This window comes from Misgurnus anguillicaudatus, chromosome 7 (assembly GCF_027580225.2).
Source record: "Misgurnus anguillicaudatus chromosome 7, ASM2758022v2, whole genome shotgun sequence".
Classification (NCBI taxonomy): domain Eukaryota; kingdom Metazoa; phylum Chordata; class Actinopteri; order Cypriniformes; family Cobitidae; genus Misgurnus; species Misgurnus anguillicaudatus.
The window spans coordinates 15385413-15391341 of NC_073343.2; the positions used below are offsets into that span (position 1 = coordinate 15385413).

Below are 5929 nucleotides of genomic sequence, written 5' to 3' on the forward strand. Positions count from 1 at the left end.
TAATTACATTTTTAAGAAATATGCTAAACTTAAGAATATTTTTAATGTATTTATATTAAGTGTACTAGAAGTACATTAGTAATAAATATATGCTTTATTACATTTTAAAGAAATATGCTAAACTTAATAATACTTTTAATGTATTTATATTAAGTGTACTAGAAGTACATTGGTAATAAATATATGCTTTATTACATTTTAAAGAAATATGCTAAACTTAAGAATACTTTTAATGTATTTATATTAAGTGTACTAGAAGTATGCTGGTAATAAATATATGCATAATTACACCTTTAAGAAATATGCTAAACACAAATGTACTTCTAGTGAAGTTTTAGTATATTTGGATAAAACATACTTTTTTCAAAACATGATTCATTAATTGTAATAAGCTAACATTGAAATTTCCTCAAGCATTTAAACATCATATCATTCCGATTGCATAATAAACTATTTTTTCAAAGATTTGCTTAAAATCTTACGTTTGCTAGTAGGCTTGTTCGACTTCATGCGGCGCCGTAAGAACCTTCAGCCGGATGACGTCAAAGTACCGCAAGAGCGATTTGCGAACTCATACAGAGGAATCTCCTTTAAATCGCTCTCGCGGTACTTTGACGTCATCCGGCTGAAGGTTCTTACGGCGCCGCATGAAGTCGAACAAGCTTAATGTTTATTTTCAAACAACACACGTGACAGACGTGACTAAACCTGATTGGTTGTTGTCATAGTAACACGTCACGGTGCTATTTGAAAGCTGTTGTTGTTCAGTTCAGTTCACGAGGTGCATGCGGTTGCTTGCATTAAACGTATAAACTGTTAAATTAGATGGCGACTCTGCATTAAACGTATTTATTTAATTAATCGGCAATCATGTTTCACCAGAGGACTTAGATAAAACAACTCGATTTAAAATGTGAGCAGTTTTAGTGCATCTGACGTCGCTTTTTGTTTGGAGATGAACGAGACAACACGAGGGTAAGCGATGACAGATTTTCGCATGTCTTTATTTAGTTAACTATTAAATAAGTAAAACATTACAGTTGTCCTTATTTTAACCCGGCTTCTTTAAGTAACGTTATGTCGGTGTCACGTGTGGTAATTGGAACATCGTTATTGTGTGACTAAGCATTTCTCTTAAGCATTTCAGAAATCATTAAAACCTTTCTTTTTTTTAGCACAGCGACATAAATATGCCCAACCAGAGCCAAGTAGACGGGAACAAATGAAGATACAGCGCATGGAAATACTTATTATTGGTGGTAAGTTTGTTGTTTCTATTTGAATAAGATTAAGTTCACGTTTAAGTTTTTCTAATGTTTCTCTTGCAATGCTAACGTTAGTTTAAAATGAATGTTTGACCTGTCTTACCTGAAAAAAACATGATATGACCATATGGTTATTATAACTCCAGTAATGTTCAATGGCTAATGTATAGCAGTTCAATCTTGACAACCTTATTGTCTTTTTATTTATTATTAACTGTATTTCTAATTACATATGGACACAAAAATTACATTGTAAGAAGGGATACTTTTATGAGAGATTGTAAAACTGCCGAGGCTGGGTTTGATTATATTATATTGTCTTAAATATATTGTACTCAGGGTAAGTAATTCTTAAAAAGAAAACAAATTATTAATCATCATTTACTTGCCTGTTGTTTTTCAGTTCAACTGCTATTCACATTTTTGAATCGGGACAAATGTGGAGTGATTCAGAAGAAAAACGTTTGCAACACATCCATTCCAGGTGGCTAATTTCTGTCCTTTTGAGTTATTCATGTAAAAAAATGTTTTTTTTTTTTAATTGTAAAGCTGTAAGGGACTTGGCCTAGCCATCCTTGCATATACCATTTGGCAGGGCTCCAGACTAACTTTTTTTTACTAGAGGCACACATGGTACATCAACATGCTAAACAAATATTCACATGTCTACTAATTTCCACTGTATCACTAATAAATACTTTAATTATAGATTCAGAAAGTACAATGTGCTGTTTCAAATTCAGTGTCATATCACAAAAAAAAGGTCAAATTTGCTGGTTGCACATGTGCGACTGGATGTAAAATTCAGTGGCACACTCTCAAATTTAGGTGGCAAAATGCCACCATTTGATGGCAGTCTGGAGCCCTGTTTGGCATCATTTCTGATTTCCTTAAAGGAATAGTCTACTCATTTTCAATATTAAACTATGTTATTACCTTAACTAAGAAGAGTTGATACGTCCCTCTATCATCTTAGTGCGTGCACGTAAGCGCTGGAGCGCGTTGCAACGCTTCAATAGCATTTAGCTTAGCCCCATTCATTCAATGGTACCAATCAGAGATAAAGTTAGAAGTGACCAAACACATCAACGTTTTTCCTATTTAAGACAAGTAGTTATACGAGCAAGTTTGATGGTACAAAACAAAAAGCAGCGCCTTCCCAAGCGGATTCAAAAGAGGAACCATACTCCACGGCGCAACAGCACCCTTGGGAGCACTTCGATTCGGAGCAGTAACACCCTCCCTCTCCCATTATGAGAGGGAGAAGGGGAGCGGACCCCTCAGGTGTGTCGAAGTACTCCCAAAAGTGCTATTACGCCATAAAATATAGTTCCTCTTTTAAATTCGCTTAGAAAAGCGCTACGTTTTATTTTGTACCACCAAACTTGCTCGTATAACTACTCGTCTTAAATAGGAAAAAGTTGATGTGTTTGGTCACTTCTAACTTTATCTCTGAATGGTACCATTGAATGAACGGGGCCAAGCCAAACGCCATCGAAGTGTCGCAGCGCGCTCCAGCGCTTACGTGCACGCACCAAGATGATAGAGGGATGTATCAACAATTCTTAGTTAAGGTTGAAGGATCCTACCTTAGATCCTCACGTGCAGAATGTTTTAATTATAGTGTTTTTTATCTTTAATCATTTATTTACATAATCATTTTATAATCATTAGTTTTTATCCATTTAATTATTGTATTTGATTATTTAATATTATTTTATCATTATCAATTTTATTATTATCATTTTTATTATTACATTATTGTTTATTAATTCATTTATTCATTATTCATTTATTATTATATTTCTGTATTTTATTATATCATTCATTAATTCATTGTATTTCTATATTTTATATGTCTCTTTGTGGTTCAGTTTCACATTTGGGAAGTTTCATAGAGCTGTTCTGTCTGTGTGTAAACAAGATAGATAAAGAGAATGTTTATGGAAGCCCAAGGTCTAAGGGATGATGCAGCTGAGTAATTTGGATATAACAAGTGCATGCTGTATTCCTGGGTAGACGAGGTGGACGAGGTTTGAACATTGAGGCATATGCAACTGAAACTAACTGTCCATCAATAAAACTCTGTTCTATTTTATCATCTAAAACCTCCGTCTCACGACTCTGTTTATGCTCTCCTCTAGCAACGATTGATCAGCCTTGTATCTGACAGATGCTTTAACAAAGTAAACTTATATTTTCTGACGTGATCTGGTGTCCGGGGCTGGATCGTTTTTTATTTTGTCTGTGGTGTGGAGACCAGATAAAAGTAAAAACAAGGTAAAAACATAGTTTAATATTGAAAATGAGTAGACTATTCCTTTAAATCTCCTTAAACAGATGTGAACCTTAAGTTTGCAAGACCACAATAGACAAACAATGGAAAATGATCCAGGTTCAAATAAAACACAATTATCAATGTAAAACATATCCTGTAATACACACAGGTTGCTTTATACCATGAGCCTGTTCTAATCCTATCTTCATTCCCACTTGTAGAGTGCTGTGACAGATAAAACTGACACGGTTGATGAGGACACAGTCAAAGCTTTAAAAGGTAAACTGAGAAGTAGACAAAACTTCCATACATGCATATCTATGCCAATTTATTTTAAACATGGATTGCCAAATGTTCATTCATTATTGGTTAATTGGTATATTCTGTTTCCTTTTCACAGACCGTGCGATAAAGCAGTCTTCAATTACTAAGGTGTCTAAATTGCAAGAAGAAGTGACCCTCCACTTAAACATGTGACATCTAAACTGTTTTGTGTTTTGGTTCAGCTTTTTATAGGTTTATCTTAAGTTGGTTAAAGGCGCAGTGCACAATTTTTGAAAGCCAATGTTAACATTTGAAATTACCTAAACAAATATGCCTCTACCCCAGTGTTTCTCAAACTTTTTCACCCCAAGGACCACTTTATCTTCTAAATTTTTTCTGAGGATCACCTAACAGAATCCCACTCTAACACTCCCCCAAAAAACAACAAAATAGGAAGGATAAGCTAAGTTTAAGTTTAATATGCAACTGTTTCAAGTCAAAAACTAATTTAAAAACAAATGCAATGCTATGTTCAGAAATTATTATATGAATTTTATTTCATTTGAAAAAGTAAATGTGAAATGAGTTGCAGCTTAATATGAACAACAAACTGCACATGTGAAAAAAAATGCAATTAAACATACTAAAACTGAGGTGGTGGGTATATGAAGTGTATGGTTGTTACTATGGTAACAATAAAATACAGAAAAAAAATCCCCTTAATGTCCAAAATCACTGAAATTACAGGGATTTTACACATGAACAAAAACTAGTACATTACAAAGCTAATAGATCTGTGGATTTTAGCTGCTTTCAGTTGACGCTTGATCTTTTATTTTGACTCCTCTTTGGTTTAGCCAACCAATCCATTTTTATGTTATTAAAACAGAAAGGCAATAACTGATATCACAGTTTCGCAAGTGCAATAAAAACGACTTAAATAAGTGGCGATTGTAATAAACATTTGCCTAGTTTAGGTCATCTTTTGGCGGACCACTGGGGGGGTTTGGCGGACCACTAGTGGTCCGCGGATCACACTTTGAGAATTACTGCTCTACCCCAATAGAATCTGGACCTTCTTTTGATAGACCCACCACACACATACGCAACCCCGACAAGGATGTCGGTTAGTAGACACGCCCCTTACTGCTGGTTGGCTACAAGTGTGTTTTGGTAGTCGCCCCATTTCTTTTTCCAAAGTGTTTTTCAAACATTGTGCACTCTGCCTTTAATTGCACTTAAACATTTTTTTTCAGTAACTTTTTAAGCAGAAAATTTCATTATGATTATTATATAATCATTGCTTATGCCTATTTAGTGATTGCATATTCATAGTGTACTTTTCATTAATACATTTAATGTTAATGTTGTACAATTTGATAGAAGAAGCTCTGTAATTGCATTTCTCTGATATTTGTTTTATATTGTTTCTGTTTGGTCAATAGATTATGTATGTATGTCTCTGTGCTTGATTAATTTACTTTAGATATTTTTGTAATGTACACAACACAATATGAAGTATATTAAATTGTTCTGTATTCAAAATCTTTGTATGTGTCTTAATATTTAATGATTTTAATAGAAGATTTTAAATATTAAAAACAGCTTTATAATAAAATAGTAGTGTAATGCTAATACATTTCTATTAATGTAATGCTAGTATATTTCTAATATGCTGAAGTACTATTAAAGTGTTCTTAAAGCACAGTTAAATTAAGCTTTAAATGTATTCTAACTGTATTTTTAAGTGTATGGAAAGTGCATTTCAAATGAATTTTAAAGAAGTACACTTAAATTGCACTAAATATATTTGAAGTTGTTCCAATTTAACACAATTTCAATATATTAAATATAATGCAAATAGATTAAAATTGACTTTAAATATATCTCGAAATGCATTTAATATATTTGAAGTGGGTTCAATATAATACATTTAATATGCATTTAGTATAGTAGCATTTAAATATATTAAGTATGTCCCAAAAAATACTATTTAAATATATTTCTTTTTCACCTGGGAAGTGGGTGCTCGAGACACGAGATATTCTCCATGTATAAAACTTTATTTGATGTGGTTTGTATATGACGTTTTATTTTATTGACAATTATCAAGAGCGCGTTA

At 32.9% G+C, this 5929-nt stretch overlaps 1 long non-coding RNA gene across 2 annotated transcripts; it reads left to right on the plus strand.

Moving 5' to 3' along the window:
• Positions 1–557: 557 nt before the first annotated feature.
• Positions 558–4431, plus strand: LOC129418302 (uncharacterized). 2 transcript variants are annotated; one of them, XR_008636079.2, is made up of 5 exons: positions 558–975; positions 1176–1259; positions 1669–1749; positions 3765–3822; positions 3944–4431. It is a non-coding gene; the product is annotated as an uncharacterized lncRNA (long non-coding RNA). The 2 variants fall into 2 exon arrangements; XR_008636078.2 differs by having other exon boundaries at positions 962–1259.
• Positions 4432–5929: the final 1498 nt, after the last annotated feature.